This window comes from Rutidosis leptorrhynchoides, chromosome 5, assembly GCF_046630445.1.
Source record: "Rutidosis leptorrhynchoides isolate AG116_Rl617_1_P2 chromosome 5, CSIRO_AGI_Rlap_v1, whole genome shotgun sequence".
NCBI lineage: Eukaryota > Viridiplantae > Streptophyta > Magnoliopsida > Asterales > Asteraceae > Rutidosis > Rutidosis leptorrhynchoides.
In genome coordinates, this window is record NC_092337.1 from 358,077,485 (window position 1) to 358,095,285 (window position 17,801).

The window sequence follows — 17,801 nt, forward strand, 5'->3', positions numbered from 1 at the left end:
GACCAACATATGTTCTCTAGGTTGAGATCTACGGTTATTTGGTAATTCGAGTTTCGGTCACATTTTGGTGAACGACTTTATATGCTGCTAAGGTGAGTTTCATTTGCTCCCTTTTTAATTGCTTTTGTAATATATATTTTTAGGCTGAGAATACATGCACTTTATTTTAAACGAAATGGATACAAGTACATACTAAATTCTACACCGAGTTTGAACCGAAAATCCCTTAGCTTTGGTAACTAGTAACTGCCGGTTATAAGAACTGGTGGGCGCGAGTAGTTATATATAGATCTATAGGGCTTGACATCCCCGTCTGTTCTAGGTATAGAAACCCTAGCCTGAACTGTAAAACAGACGTATGCTATTTGAGTTTAGTACATGTTGGATTGCGTGTATTGTACATGTTGGTTGCATGTATGTTAAAACAGGGGTATTATTATATAGACGTTAAAGCTTAGTTACCAGGGTGCTCAATCTTGTAGAATATTTTGATAAACGTTTCTGGATGAAACAACTGAAATCTTGTGATCCACCTTTGTGTACAGATTATACAAACATTAAAACTATGAACTCACCAACCTTTGTGTTGACACTTGTTAGCATTTTTATTCTCAGGTTCCCTAGAAGTCTTCCGATGTTTGCTTATATGTTAGACAAACTATGTGCATGGAGTCTTACATGGCATATTTTTCAAGGAAACATTGCATTCACCAAATCATCACCATATATCTTATTTTGACTGCATTGTCAATGGAAGTACTATTGTAAACTATTATTTACGGTGATTGTCTATATGTAGAAATCATTAGATGTCGATAACCTTTGATTTAAACATTCATTTATGGTGTGCCTTTTCAAAAGAATGCAATGTTTACAAAACGTATCATATAGAGGTCAAATACCTCGCAATGAAATCGATGAATGACGTGTTCGTCCATATGGATTTGGAGCAATCATCACATATATCAAGATTATGATAAGACTACTCCGAATGAAAAATCGAAGTTGTCTTGCTGGAGCTGTGATAGAATTTGCTAATTTGAAAAGGAATTGCAAAGTTATTTTTGCTAATAAATGCCAAAGGATCTGACACAAATTTGTGTTGAATTATGACTTTGGTTTTGAGAGCTTTTTAAGTACATAACTGTGGGTAATATGTGGTTAGATCATCATCTCGATTGCTCATTATTTGAAGTGTCTTCAGAAATTTTTGAAGGGTTTGAACACAGATTGTAATTGTTAATATACATTTGATGTTCTAACACAGTTTTGAAGTCAAAGTATAGCTTTGAAAGATGTAGAAATCTAAAAGTGATGGTACCGGTTATATCTCGAATTGAATTCTGAGATTTCAAAATCAGAATATGTAATTGAGTTTGAATGAGTATGGTTTTTTTTTATTTCTATGAAAGAATGTGTATTATTGTGAAAGTAGGGAGTATAATGTATGATTTGCTGAATCAGATTCGAAGAATGTAACATATTAATTGTGAATATATATATCTCTCGGGTATTACCTACCCGTTAAAAAAAATTTTACAATTAATATTTTGTACAAAAGAATTTTATTACAGTCTTTATGAAAATATATATGTATATATTCTCTTCAGATATAACATAGATTTTAATGAGTTAATACTAAATTAAGCTCATTCGATTTATGGTTGGAACTAGAATTGAATAATCCCTTGAAGGCTTTAGAGATTACATGAGTATTTCTTCAATAATTATGAATTAATACTTCGTTATTTGTTGAGGCGTGATGTTGGTTTTCGTTAAATTCTTGTAAACTTTGCAAAGTACGAATGATATTATCTAAAAAGTTTTAGGTACATCGATGATGAAAGTGTAAAATCAAATATATACTTGATTTATTATGAATTGGAATTTGTTGAATTGAGACAGAGATTGTAGTTAACGATGGTTAAGTTGCAGGCGAAGGAAGTACATTATTGCATATTTGTAATATGAATTAACTGTGTAGTTAAGATTCACACATAATAGCTTAATACAGAAAGATTTATTATGGTTTGGAAATATATATATATAAGATATACATATAAATCCTTCAGTAGAAATGAGTTAATACTTCATATCTTGTTGATATGACATACTTGTTGTTGATTTGTAATAATGTCCATGGTGATTCTTGAACTGTCGGAGCTTGTGATGTTATAGCTGCTGCTAGAGCTGATGATGCTGATGATACTGATGGTGCTGGTGATGCTACGGTACTGTTGATGTTGTTGGTAAAATAAGTCTAGCTTGTGAATCACGCATCATTCTTGTCAGGGTTTCTACTCTTCCTTCTATCATTTTGGTTCACTCATCTGATTTTTGGTTAGGGTTAGAATAGATAATCTCTAAGACTTTAGAGATTATATAATCGTTGCAAAATGTTTCTCCAATGAAGTTATGAATCAACACTTCATCGTTTGTTGTTGGTGGTATCTCTTGGTATCTACAGAGCATATGACGTTGATGCTCGTGGGAAAGATTGTGAAGTTGAGGTTTACCACATGGTTGTGGTTGGAGGTGGTAATGGTACTGTTGGCGTTGATGATGGTGGTACAGGTTATGATGTTGGTGCTGCTGCTGGTGTTAGTAACCTTTGTACCATATTCTCTAAAGCCACTACTCGAGCGCGAAGCTCGTTGACTTCTTCTATTACACTGGGGTGATTGTCGGTTCGGACGAGCGGATAAATAAAATCTAAAATTTGATGTAGTATGTAATCGTGACGAGATACTCTGGAAATAAGAGAGAAAATGGTGTCTCGAACAGGTTCGCCGGTAAGTGCTTCAGGTTCTTCGCCAAGAGGGCAATGTGGTGGATGGAAGGGATTACCTTCTTCTTGTCACCAATGATTAAGGAGGCTACGAACCTGTGATGCCCCGTACTAAATAATCATGTACGGACCATCAACAACAGGATCATTACAAGGTCAAACACTATATGCTATTTTAAAATACGTTTGCATTCATGGTAAAAGGTGACGTCATAACTAATGTCGAATGTTTTACATCAAAAGTATGCTTCTATGAATAGAAGCAAAGATAATAGTGCGTGACCTTTAGGTCGTTACAAATCATAGTTTCAAAATTAATAATGTTTATGAATGCAAGAAAAACGTTCATGCGGTGACCATCTCTAAAGCAGCGGGTGTCTACAGCAAGACTAGTACAACAGCGGAAGCAACCTTAAGCACCTGAGAAAAACATGCTTAAAAACATCAACACAAAGGTTGGTGAGCTATAGTTTAAGTATAACAGTAATGTAAGGTAGGCCACGAGATTTCAGTGCTACAAAGAGCGTTTCAAAACAGTATGATAAAGTATATGTTTAACCGTGGGCACTTGGTAACTAACTTAACGTTTATAACCCCCTGAAAGTACACTTGGAGAGTGCGTATGTTTAAGAAGTATTAAACACCCATTAAATGCTAGCGCTACTAGCCCGAGTGGGGATTTCAAACCCTATGGATCCATATCTAAGATTCGTGTTCACCGGTTCAAAGACCAATGACTAAACGTTACCGAGCTAAGGTGAAAGTTTATGCCATTGTATAACCCACACATATATAAAGTTTAAGTACTCGTGCCTAGTATGTAAAACATAAAATGCGCATGTATTCTCAGTTCCCAAAATAGTTAAAGTAAAAAGGGATGCTATAACTCACAGTGGTAAAGTGGTAGTAAAGTTGACACGGGAAAGTAAGCAAGTATGTAAGTCTAAGATAAGTAGCACAACTCAATTAAGTGTTGCAAGTAGTTTGATGAACCAAAGTTACATCAAAATCTTAGATCCGACACATACATGAACTATAAAAGTAATATTGAACTATAAACTTGAAAGTAAACTAACTAATCAAGATCTTAAGTTGTAGAACATAGTTCTTAGTTAGATCTTGAAGATCCAAGACCCAAAAGTCTAGATCTAAAGTTATTAAGTTAAATCCTAAGTAATAACACTTGAATCTTTACTTTAATGAAACCATAAGCTATAAAACTTAGATTTTCATCTTGTAAAGTACATGTAAGCTTTCAAGCTTTTGTTTATGACAAAATAAGTAGACCATAAGTTATAAAAACTTAGATCTTTCATAAGTATGTGAAGTTGTAACTAGAAGGTTAAACTTCCATGTTCTTGAACTTATAAAGTTAGCTTTTAGTTCAAGATAGTATGAGATCAAGATTAACTTGTAATACTTGACCATTTAACCAAAACACGAATTGAAACATGTATAAAATGAAGAAATAAATTACATCTACAAGTATTATGTTCATGGTTATTCATACTTAGAAAGATTCAAGCCAAAGCTTAGATCCGTAAGAAAGTAAACTTTAAGTTTACAAACATGAACACAAGTAATGATTTTACAACTCATGAACTTTAATCTTTCAAAACATTAAATGTAGAACATAAAGTAGAAAGTTTAGGCTCTTGTATGTTCTTGTATGTACAAGATGAAGTGAAGAACAAACTAAAGAGTTTGATTCTTATTAACTAGTAAGTAACAACAACAACTATAAGTAATTAAACAACAACATGAAACAAGTAAAAGAATGATGATGAATGGAGTGTTTGGTTTCAGTTTTTAAGGAGAGAAAGAAGGGAAGAAGAAACTCATGTTACTTACAAGGTAGAGAACAAAATGAGAGAAAAGGTAATTGCAAATAAGTTGTGTGTGTTTGGAATGAGAGAATGCAAGTGATAAGTAATAATAAAATGAAACAAAGCTCCCTCCACACTCTATGTTGGTCGACGGCCTTCACAAGGAAAGGGGAAGGGGAAAAATCCACAAGATACTTGCATGTAAAGGCTCAAAAAGATGGTAATAAGGTTGCATGGTGTTGGAAAGTGGTGTAAGTAACTTGTAACTAGATTCTATATGCACTTACTAACTAGTTAAGTCTTAATGGACTACTTACAACAAAAGGGCTCCTAAATTAATCCATTAAGATAAGTAAGGTGGGCTTCTAAGTCCATTAATATTAATAAAAGCCCAAGTTCAAGTAATTAACAAATTAATCCAACAAGGCCCAAGTAATTAACTAGTAACCTTAGTTAATTAAAAATGATTAATAATAATTAATCATGGATGAAATTAATATCCAAAATATTATTCGTGAAAAGTTCGTGTGTCACAAAGACGTGTCGGGCATTTAAAGTCATGTATGGTAACAAGTAAATGTATAGAAATACATTCATTAACACGCGAGCATTAATAATAAACATTATTAATAAAAGATGGAAAACCCAGGGTTGTTACATTACCCACCTGTTAAAGAAAATTTCGTCTCGAAATTTTAAGCTGAGGTAGATGGAGGAGTTGGGAAAAGGTGAGGATACTTCTGCATCATTTGATCCTCTCACTCCCAGGTAAACTCAGGTCCTCCTTTGGCATTCCACCGTACTCGAACGATCGGAATCTTGTTGCGTTTCAAAGTTTTGACCTCACGGTCCATAATTTCAACAGGCTCCTCCACGAAGTGGAGTTTGTCATCAATTGTAGGTTCTTCCAGTGGTATGATAAGTTCGGGTGAAGCAAGACACTTCTTCAAGTTTGACACGTGGAAGGTAGGATGAACTAAGCTTAATTGTGCTGGAAGATCCAAAAGGTAAGCAACGGGTCCAACACGTTCCAAGATTTCGAAAGGACCAATGTATCGTGGGTTTAACTTTCCACGTTTTCCAAAACGAATCACACCTTTCTAAGGTGCAACCTTCAACATTACACTGTCACCGACGTTGAATTCAAAGTCCTTATGTTTAAGGTTGGTATAACTCTTTTGACGATCACGGGCGGTCTTAAGTCTAGCCTGAATTTGAGAAATCTTCTCCGTTGTTTCATGGACTACCTCGGGTCCGGTGATTTGATTTTCGCCTACTTCGGCCCAACAAATAGGAGAACGGAATTTGCGACCATACAATGCTTCAAAAGGTGCGGCATTAATGCTCGAGTGATAACTGTTATTGTAAGAAAATTCGGCGAGTGGCAAATGTCTTTCCCAGGCTTTTCCGAAATCAATAACACATGCACGCAACATGTCCTTCAAGGTCTAAATCGTGCGTTCACTTTGCCCGTCGGTCTGTGGGTGATAAGCAGTACTCATGTCGAGACGAGTTCCCATGGCTTCTTGCAAAGAACGCCAAAATCTAGAAGCAAAATGGGGATCGCGATCTGAGATGATCGATAGAGGTACACCATGACGAGATACAACCTCTTTGATGTATAGTTGAGCAAGTCTCTCCATCGTATCCGTTTCCTTCATCACTAAGAAGTGTGCAGATTTGGTAAGACGGTTAACGATAACCCAGATGGTATCGTATCCGCCCACCGTCTTTGGTAGCTTGGTGATAAAATCCATTGTTATCTTCTCCCACTTCCATTGTGGGATTTTTGGTTGCTAAAGTAATCCAGAGGGCCTCTGATGCCCGGCCATAACTTTCGAGCAAGTCAGACACTTACCAACATAAGTTGCAACGTCCTTCTTAAGATTGGGCCACCAATACTGTTCCTTAAGATTGTGGTACATTTTGCCCGCTCCGGGATGAATCGAATATCTCGACTTGTGGGCTTCATCAAGTATAAGGTTTCGTAGATCTCCATAACAAGGTACCCAAATTCTTCCGGCATAGCATCAAAGTCCAGTCTCCCTAACCTCGAATCGAGAGACAAGAATGTTCAAATGTTCATGAGATATGTTTTCCTCCTTGAGAGCCTCATCTTGGGCTACTCGAATCTGGCTGTTGAGATTTGAATGGATGGTGATGTTCAGAGCCCGTACACGGAGAGGTACCATCCTCTCCTTTCGGCTTAAAGTGTCAGCTACAACATTGGCCTTGCCAGGATGATAGCGAAGTTCACAATCATAGTCGTTCAGCGTCTCGATCCATCGACGCTGTCTCATATTCAGTTGCTTCTGATCGAAGATGTGCTGGAGACTCCTGTGGTCGGTGAAGATAGTACTTTTAGTTCCATACAAATAGTGTCTCCACAATTTGAGCGCAAATACAACGGCTCCAAGTTCAAGATCGTGAGTAGTGTAGTTCCGCTCGTGAATCTTCAATTGACGGGAAGCATAAGCGATAACCATTGTGCGTTGCATCAGTACACAACCAAAACTGCTTTTCGAAGCATCGCAATAAACGATAAAATCGTCACTGCCTTCAGGAAGAGATAAGATAGGTACGGTGGTCAACTTCTTCTTCAAGGTTTGAAATGCTGATTCGTGTGCGGGTTCCCAAATGAACTTCTTCCCTTTGTGAGTCAACGAGGTCAAAGGACGCACAATTAGAGAGAAACCTTCAATAAATCTTCGGTAGTAATCGGCGAGACCTAAAAACTGACGAATGTAAGTCGGAGTAGTGGGAGTCTCCCACTTGCTGATAGCTTCAATCTTGGCGGGATCAACTTTGATACCCTGGTCGCTCACAACATGACCCAGAAATTGGACTTCCTTCAACCAAAATTCACACTTGGAGAATTTGGAGTAAAGTTGTTCTTGTCTCAAAAGTTCGAGCACTAGTTGGAGGTGTTGTTCATGCTCTTCTTCACTTTTAGAGTAGATGAGGATATCATCTATGAAGACGATAACAAACTTTTCCAGGTATGGCTTGCAGACACGATTCATGAGATCCATGAACACGGCAGGTGCGTTGGTTAAACCGAATGGCATCACGAGAAACTCATAATGACCACAACGAGTTTTGAATGCAGTCTTCATCACATCGCTTTCTTTCACCCTCAACTGGTGATAACCGGATCGTAAATCGATCTTAGAGTAAACGCTCGATCCTTGTAGTTGATCAAAAAGATCATCAATACGGGGAAGAGGATACTGATTCTTGATCGTCAATTTGTTGAGTTCACGGTAGTCGATACACATGCGAAAGGATCCGTCCTTCTTCTTCACAAACAAAACAGGTGCGCCCCAAGGCGAGAAACTTGGTTGAATAAATCCACGGTCTAGCAGTTCTTGTAGTTGGCTCTGCAGCTCTTGCATTTCGAAAGGTGCGAGTCGATATGGTGTGCGAGCTACGGGTGTAGCTCCTGGCACTAAATCGATCTGAAACTCTACTGCTCTCGGTGGCGGTAATCCAGGCAATTCTTCCGAAAAGACATCGGAAAACTCGTTCACAATTTGAACATCGTTCACACTCTTCACCTCGGTTTCTAATGTTTTCATATGTGCTAGCACGGCAAGACATCCTTTCTTCATGATCTTTTGCGCTTTTACGTAACTAATGAGGTTCAGCTTCGAGGTACATCTCTCTCCGTAAATGATCAGTGGCTCACCATCTCCTTGTGGTATACGAAGAGCTTTATCTCCACAGATAATGTCAGCCCTTATCTTGGTCAACCAGTCCATACCGACAATAACGTCAAAGCTTCCCAACTTAATGGGTATCAAGTCAATCTCGAAATCCACACCAGCTATGTTGATAATGGCTCCTCGGCTAATATGGTCAACTTTCTCAAGTTTTTCATTGGCTACCTCTACAAGCATACTCTCCTTTAAAGGAACTAACGACCAATTTATCTTATCGCAAAAGTGTCTACATACATAACTTCTATCGGCACCAGTATCAAATAGGACATAAGCTAATAGATTGTTGATAGTGAATATACCTGTCACCAAGTCAGGGTTCTCAGGGGCATCCTTTGCATTAACGTTGAAAGCTCTGCCACGCGGTGGTCCACCGTCCTTTCGCTTGTTGGGGTATGCATTTCTGAAATGGCCCGTCTGTCCGTATTCGTAGCACTTTTTTGGTCCATTGGGGTTCGCCTTCACATTCAGGGTGGTGACCTTGCAGTCCTTACCGATATGTCCAGTTCGTTGGCACTTTTCACAAACCACATTAAAATACCCGGTATGGTGCTTATAGCACCTCTTGCATTGCGGTAAGGTACACTTGTAGTTGGGGTTTGAGTTGGTGTTCGGATTGGGATTCCCACCGTTGTTGTTTCCTTTGAAACCCTCATGTTACTTCGCCGGGTTTTGATCGTAGGCTCTACCCTTATTGTTATCCCACTTTCGCTTATCACTACTACCCACTTCAGACTTAGCCTTCTCCGGTTCATCGATGATGATTTGGTTCATTAAAGTATGCGCCATGCGCATTGCCTCCGGGACATTAGGTGGCTTAGATGAGGTGACATTTCCCTTAATGGACTTAGGAAGTCCCCACAAGTATCTCTCCATACGCTTGAATTCCGGGGTGACCATGGTAGGACACATCAGGGCTAGTTCCAAATACCTACGATTGTACCCATCGAGATCGTTCCCCACAACCTTCAACTGCATAAACTCAATCTCCATCTTCTGTATCTCAGTTCTCGGACAATATTCTTCAATCATGGCCGCTTTGAATTCTTCCCATGGTGTGGCATACGCCTCATCAATACCCTTGGCTTGAGCCATTATGTTCCACCAAGTGAGGGCGCCATCCGCCAGTGTACAAGAGGCATATTTTATCTTGTTTGCCTCTGAGCAGTTGCTAACTCGGAATACAGATTCTAGTTTTTCAAACCACCTAGTGAGACCAACTGGCCCCTCTGTTCCACTAAAGTTATGGAGCTTGCAGCTTTGGAACTCTTTGTACGTGCACCCATTATGAATGGGCTGAATAACCGATGGCGGTGGGGCTTGGGGTTGCATTTCCGCAATGGCTGCGGCTACCCTTTCGGCAATCATTTCCTCGATTTGGGCTTTGGTCGGTGTTGATCTTCCGTTGGCCATGATGTTCTAAACAAAAATTTTGACTCAAGTCAAAATCCAGCATTCAATATATAATAATACAGTATACAATAACCAACAGGTAAACAGCACAACACATGTTAATTAAGTAGAGCAACTAGATACAGATATCACAAAACCATCGTACAGTAACGTAAGTAGAACACTTGTGTAAAAAAAGTAAACAACACAAAGTTCCATTCATTAATAATAAATTTCATACATCCGCATAGATTCGTACAATACATAAGTAATACATAAAACTACAACTAGATTACATAATGAAATCTACTACAAAGGTCCTATGGAGAAGGTGGGTGTAGGATGTCCCATACATGGGACATCTGGTCCTCGGGCTCAGTTACTCGAGCATGGAGGAGCTCCACCTCCCTCATCAGTTCCTCGACAGAGGGAGATGGTGGGGCAGGCGGTGCAGTCGGTACGGGTGGTGCTGGTGGAGCTGGTGGTGCAGACGGTCCGGCTCCAGAAGTAGAGGCTGCAAAGCGGTAAGGCTTACGGATGAAGGGATCAGCAGGATACAGCACAAGCCGCTTACGGGCGGTAACCCTACGACACCGACCATATGCGTCAGTGAATGCTCGACCTCCATTAATCCCTGGAATGACGGTACCATCGAAATGGTACCGCTTCTTCGGCGGGGTGGAGGGTGGCTGTACAGGTGCATCATCAGGGTCCTTATCAGAATTATTGTCACTGGAGTCGTCTGAGGAGGTGTCGTCGGATAAAGAGTCAGTGGAGGATGGGTCGTCCGAATCATGTGGAGGTGGCTGCACGGGTGGCTGTACTGGCTCTCCTCGGACGGCCATCATCTGTCGGTATCTGGCGGGTTCGATCGGCACGAGACATCCATCAGGAGCGCGTCGGCACCAATGGTTATGCTTATTATGGACTGGACCTTCCCCAAGATTCGCGGGAATCACAGCACCACCGTGCTGTGGCTCCAAGGGTCCGGGGCAAGTGGAGCTGGAATCTCCAGGAGGTCCTCGGCTCTGTCAGAGGTAACCACTGGGGCAGGTGCATGACTGCTGGCTCCAGAGGATGAAGCGCCTGAGTCACTAGAAGGTGTCGACGACGGCATTTGGGAATCGGCAACAACGTTCGGTGAAGTGGCTGATGAGTCTGTGTCGCTGTCCAAAATGATGACATGTGGAATATCCGACATCTGAACAAGGAAAAATAAATTTTCCATGTCAGTAAGTCATATAGCAAGCACGTATTAGGCCAAGTAACTACAACAGTCTAAATCATGTATAACAGTAAATAGCATGGCAATAATAACAAATCGTACCGAAATGGCATGCAATCGAAAGCAAATAATATCATGCCGTAGTGAAAACAAGTAGCATACGGCACATAGCAGTAAAAGTAAGCAGCAGCATACAGTAAGTTCAGCGGAAACAAGTAAACTAGCAAGTTGTAGATTAGTCCTATTAGAGAATCCTACTCGGGTCGGTCCAGACTCACTAATGCAACCTAATTCCCTACAACCAATGCTCTGATACCAAATGTGACGCCCCGTACTAAATCATCATGTACGAATCATCAACAACAGGATCATTACAAGGTCAAACACTATATGCTATTTCAAAATACGTTTGCATTCATGGTAAAAGGTGACGTCATAACTAACGTCGAATGTTTTACATCAAAAGTATGCTTCTATGAATAGAAGCAATGATAATAGTGCGTGATCCTTAGGTCGTAAGGGTCATCATCATTCATCATCAAACATAAAGTATAAAGTAAGTTTCATTCAAGAAAGGAGTTTAAAACAAAGGCTGAATTGCATCAGTCACCACAGCCTCTATACCTACTAAAATGAGGTGAGACCAGTGGCCATGGCTCCGTATATGAGTCCTATAGTTGTGGTAAAAATTCAAGAAACAAACTCATTTTCGTTTGACCGTGGAGACGGTCTAAGTGCGAGTAGGTCAGAATTTTCAGTACAACGTTAAAAGGACATAGTGATGATCGGAGGGCCATAAATCCTAAACCGTAACTCGGATTAAGACGAGTCTTAAATGAAAAGTCATCTACAAAAACTGAGAAAACTGAAAATAAACTTTACAGCAGCCCAGTAGGTCTGATCAGTTACAGAAAACAGTAAACAGTGGGTTCCGGTGGGTTCTTGGTGCTTGGCATTCATCACGGTTCTCATCCTTAATGCATATAGCTTCAAGTGTACAACTCGTTGATGTGTTTACATCATCTTTACCAAGTTTTGACCATCATAAAACAAGTGTAAGTCTAAGATAAGTAGCACAACTCAATTAAGTGTTGCAAGTAGTTTGATGACCCAAAGTTACATCAAAATCTTAGATCCGACACATACATGAACTATAAAAGTAATATTGAACTACAAACTTGAAAATAAACTAACTAATCAAGATCTTAAGTTGTAGAACATAGTTCTTAATTAGATCTTGAAGATCCAAGACCCAAAAGTCTAGATATAAAGTTATTAAGTTAAATCCTAAGTAATAACACTTGAATCTTTACTTTAATGAAACCATAAGCTATAAAACTTAGATTTTCATCTTGTAAAGTACATGTAAGCTTTCAAGCTTTTGTTTATGACAAAATAAGTAGACCATAAGCTATAGAAACTTAGATCTTTCATAAGTATGTGAAGTTGTAACTAGAAGGTTAAACTTACATGTTCTTGAACTTATAAAGTTAGCTTTTAGTTCAAGAAAGTATGAGATCAAGATTAACTTGTAATACTTGACCATTTAACCAAAACACGAATTGATACATGTACAAAATGAAGAAATAAATTACATCAACAAGTATTATGTTCATGGTTGTTCATACTTGGAAAGATTCAAGCCAAAGCTTAGATCCTTAAGAAAGTAAACTTTAAGTTTACAAACATGAACACAAGTAATGATTTTACAACTCATGAACTTTAATCTTTCAAAACATTAAATGTAGAACATAAACTAGAAAGTTTAGGCTCTTGTATGTTCTTGTATGTACAAGATGAAGTGAAGAACAAACTAAAGAGTTTGATTCTTATTAACTAGTAAGTAACAACAACAACAACTACAAGTAATTAAACAACAACATGAAACAAGTAAAAGAATGATGATGAATGGAGTGTTTGGTATCGGTTTTTAAGGAGAGAAAGAAGGGAAGAAGAAACTCATGTTACTTACAAGGTAGAGAGCAAAATGAGAGAAAAGGTAATTGAAAATAAGTTATGTGTGTTTGGAATGAGAGAATGCAAGTGATAAGTAATAAAAAAAATGAAACAAAGCTCCCTCCACACTCTATGTTGGCCGACGGCCTTCACAAGGAAAGGGGAAGGGGAAAAATCCACAAGATACTTGCATGTAAAGGCTCAAAAAGATGGTAATAAGGTTGCTTGGTGTTGGAAAGTGGTGTAAGTAACTTGTAACTAGATTCTATATGCACTTACTAACTAGTTAAGTCTTAATGGACTACTTACAACAAAAGGGCTCCTAAATTAATCCATTAAGATAAATAAGGTGGGCTTCTAAGTCCATTAATATTAATAAAAGCCCAAGTTCAAGTAATTAACAAATTAATCCAACAAGGCCCAAGTAATTAACTAGTAACCTTAGTTAATCAAAAATGATTAATAATAATTAATCATGGATGAAAATAATATCCAAAATATTATTCGTGAAAAGTTTGTGCATCACAAAGACGTGTCGGGCATTTAAAGTCATGTACGGTAACAAGTAAATGTATAGAAATACATTCATTAACACGCGAGCATTAATAATAAACATTATTAATAAAAGATGGAAAAACCAGGGTCGTTACAGAACCCATCCCCAATTCATCCAGAATAGATGATGGCTAATTGGTTCTCCATTCCGGTCACACTGCTTTCGGAGCTGGAGTGGGTTTCCATTTCGGAATCCGAGGAACTTGAATTAATGATGAATTCCATTTCGTACGATTGAATAAGGATTTTTTGATATGAAATGATTTTCAGTTATCGGATGGTATTCTAATTGCATAGAATATCCTAACAAAAGATTTTGTAGATTACGGAGGAATTTGCGGGATATGTCAGGCAAAGTTTAAAGTAATAGATACGATAAGATATGATTTAGCAGATACGCTAAGATATGAATTTTTGTCTATACACTACTCATGCAATTAATGTAGCAAGACGTGTCTAGACTAATAATGATAAGCAGGTAATTTCCTAAGGATGATAAGCAGATGATTTCCGACTAAAAATGATAAGCAAAACTTTTGACATGAGACACGGTCGAAGTCCAGACTCATTAATGCATCCTAACGACTTATCAGTTAGACACACTAATGCAAACCTGGTTCGCTAAGACCACCGCTCTGATAAAAACTGAAAGGACCCGTTCATATACGTTATAAACGATTCACAATAGTTGATTACATCGCGAGGTATTTGACCTCTATATGATACATTTTACAAACATTGCATTCGTTTCTAAAAGACAAACTTTCTTTACAATGAAAGTTGACGGCATGCATACCATTTCATAATACATCCAACTATAATTGACTTAATAATAATCTTGATCAATTTCAACTACTCGAATGCAACGTCTTTCAAAATATGCCATGAATGACTCCAAGTAATATCTCTAAAATGAGCAAATGCACAACGAAAGATTTCTTTAACACCTGAGAATAAACATGCTTTAAAGTGTCAACCAAAAGGTTGGTGAGTTCATTAGTTTATCATAATCATTCATTTCTATTATTTTAATAGACCACAAGAATTTCATTTCCAGTTCTCATAAATATACGTCCTATGCATAGAGACAAAAATCATTCATATGGTGAACACCTGGTAACCGACATTAACAAGATGCATATAAGAATATCCCCTATCATTCCGGTAAATCCTTCGAACATGATAAAAATGAATTCAAAGTACTAAAGCATCCGGTACTTTGGATGGGGTTCGTTAGGCCCAATAGATCTATCTTTAGGATTCGCGTCAATTAGTAGATCGGTTTACTAGTGTCTATTTCGTAAAACATTTATAAAAATTTCGCATGTATTCTCAGCCCAAAAATATAAAGGGTAAAAAAGGCAAATGAAACTCACCATACTGTATTTCGTAGTAAAAATACATATAACATCATTGAACTAGTACAAGGTTGGCCTCGGATTCAGGAACCTACATTAAGTATATATATTTATATGTTGGTCAATATTTGTCTAACAAATTCGGTTATGTCATAGTGTACCACAATCCTAATGCTCGAGACTAGAATGCAAAGGTCAACAAAAGTCAATTTGACTCAAAATGATTTCCAAAATCTATACATGATTAATATATAGTTTAAATATCGTCGTTTTATATTTTTAAATATTTTTAAAAGATTTATTAAAGTAAATAATATAATTAATTTATTAATAAATAAAACTTTTATATTTAAAATTTATATAATAGAATATACTTTTATATATATTAAGTAATAAAATTTATAGAGTTCATTTAATATCATAAAGATAATATGATAGGTATTATTAAAGTAATTTTATTACACGTAGTAAAAATATGTTTGTATCACATATTTATTTGATAAATTAATATCTATAATAATAGTAAGTAAAAGTTGTATTATTTTGTAATAATAATTATTATTATTCTATTAATAAAAATATCAATATTTATAATTACTAAAATGACATTATGATAAAATGATAATTCTAATTATGATAACTTTAATATTTACGATACTTTTTAATATTATCATTAAAATAATAATTATATTTAAAATGATAATAATAATGATATTTTATAATAACAATGACATTTCTATTAAAATGATAGTTTTAATACTAGCGATACTTTTAATAATAATAGTAATCATAAAAATAATAAGAATGATAATTTTTTCTAAATCAATATCTTATAATATTTTAATTTCATCATGATACTCATACTCATTATTTCCTAATCGTTTCATTTAATAGCTTTTAATCGACTTTTATATCGTGTTCATAATAATGATAATAATAGTAATCAAAATAATTAGGTGTTACTAATATTAGTTTTTAATTGCAATTACAATAATACTAATAATGATAATTACTATGACATTATTAACGTTAATATTAATAATTATTTTAATGATAATATAATAATAATAATAATAATAATAACAATAACAATAACAATAACCATTTTTAAATAATGATATATATATTAATAAAGATAATAATAATAATAATAATAATAATAATAATAATAATAATAATAATAATAATAATAATAATAATAATAATAATAATAATAATGATAATAATAATAATTATAATAATAATTATAACTTTAACGATAATAACGATAGTAATAATAATAAAAATAACCATTTTTAATGATAATTCCTTTTATTGATAAAGATAATAATAATAATAATAATAATAATAATAATAATAATAATAATAATAATAATAATAATAATAATAATAATAATAATAATAATAATAATAATAATAATAATAATAATAATAATAATAATAATAATAATAATAAGATAAAACTAGAACGACGATAATAACGACGATAATAATAATCATTTTTAATAATAATACAAACATTCGATTGACTATAACTTCAAATCCGTTCATCGAAACCATTCGTTATCTAAATGAAAAGTTCTTAATTTTTCGCTAGCTTTCCAACGACATGCATATCTTATACCTTATCTCAACCGCATATGTAACTAATTCAGGATTCAACATATCCTATCTAATAGCAATATTAAAATTACAAGCATGCATAATCCTATATTCTCGAGCACTAGTCAGGGATACACTATTAGTATGTAAAAATTAAATTATGAGTACTCACGTATCAATATTGAGATTCAATATTGCAGGAAAGGTACGTAGACGCAACAGAGATGATAAACACTAAATTAACCTCACGAGCATACCCATGAACCATACCCATCACCTCCATATCTATAACCTATGATTTCCTTAGCCCTATCCTACTCGCAAAACCTATTTTGAAATCACGTGAGCAGAACCTCGTCGTAATATTTTATGTATAATACTAATAATATCGCTCCTAATAATACTAATACTAATAATAAAAATATTAATCTTTAATAATATAATGATAATAATAATATTTTTAATATATATATTTATGTGTGCATACGGAGTAATATGGATGAGTGAATGAAACTGAACGAATTCGAGCTTAATTTATGGATGTGTCCAGCCATTGACCCCCATGCGATCGCATGGGGTCCAAGGCTTATTATCATGCACTCGCATGACCTTAGCAGCCAGCGGTTATCCATTACTCCCAAGGCTGCCGACACTTATTAATAATAATTATAATTTTAATAAATAATAACCTAATTAATTATATAATATATAATATTTACGTACATGGTAAAAATGTAATTTTTACTCAAATGACATGGACGTTGTCACTCGACTCATGTCCTAGTTCCGGTTTCTCGAATGATCTTTCGTACGCTTAAGAAACTAGCCCTTTACGTTTCGTGACTCGTACCTTTATCAAAATTTAGACTTAATCATTGATAAATTATTTTATGAAAAATGTAGTTTATAAAATTGAGTGTTGTGGTCATTTGCTTCTATAAATCGGTGGCTTGTTGTTTATCACAATATATTATTTTAAATAGCGACGTTTTATGACTAAGTTAAAATATATAGATATATATATATATATATATATTTTCATTTAGAAATATAAATTTGTACTTAAAATATTTACTTACTAATATAACATTTAGTTTTTCAAAACCATTTATATTTCAAAGTTCATTCTTTTTATTTCGTTTAGAAAAATATTATAACACGTAACGTTTTTATTTTAAAACTTAAATAGATACAATTCATTTATGTATTAACGTTTTAAATATCAATCGCATCACTAAGCGAGGGTTACTATTGCGTACTTAACTAATTTGAAAATATATATTTTTAATGAACACATTTTTAATTACAAGTTGCAAGTTATTTATATAATTAACAACCAATAGTTCAACTTACGTTTATTTAATCAAAGGCAATTTAAAT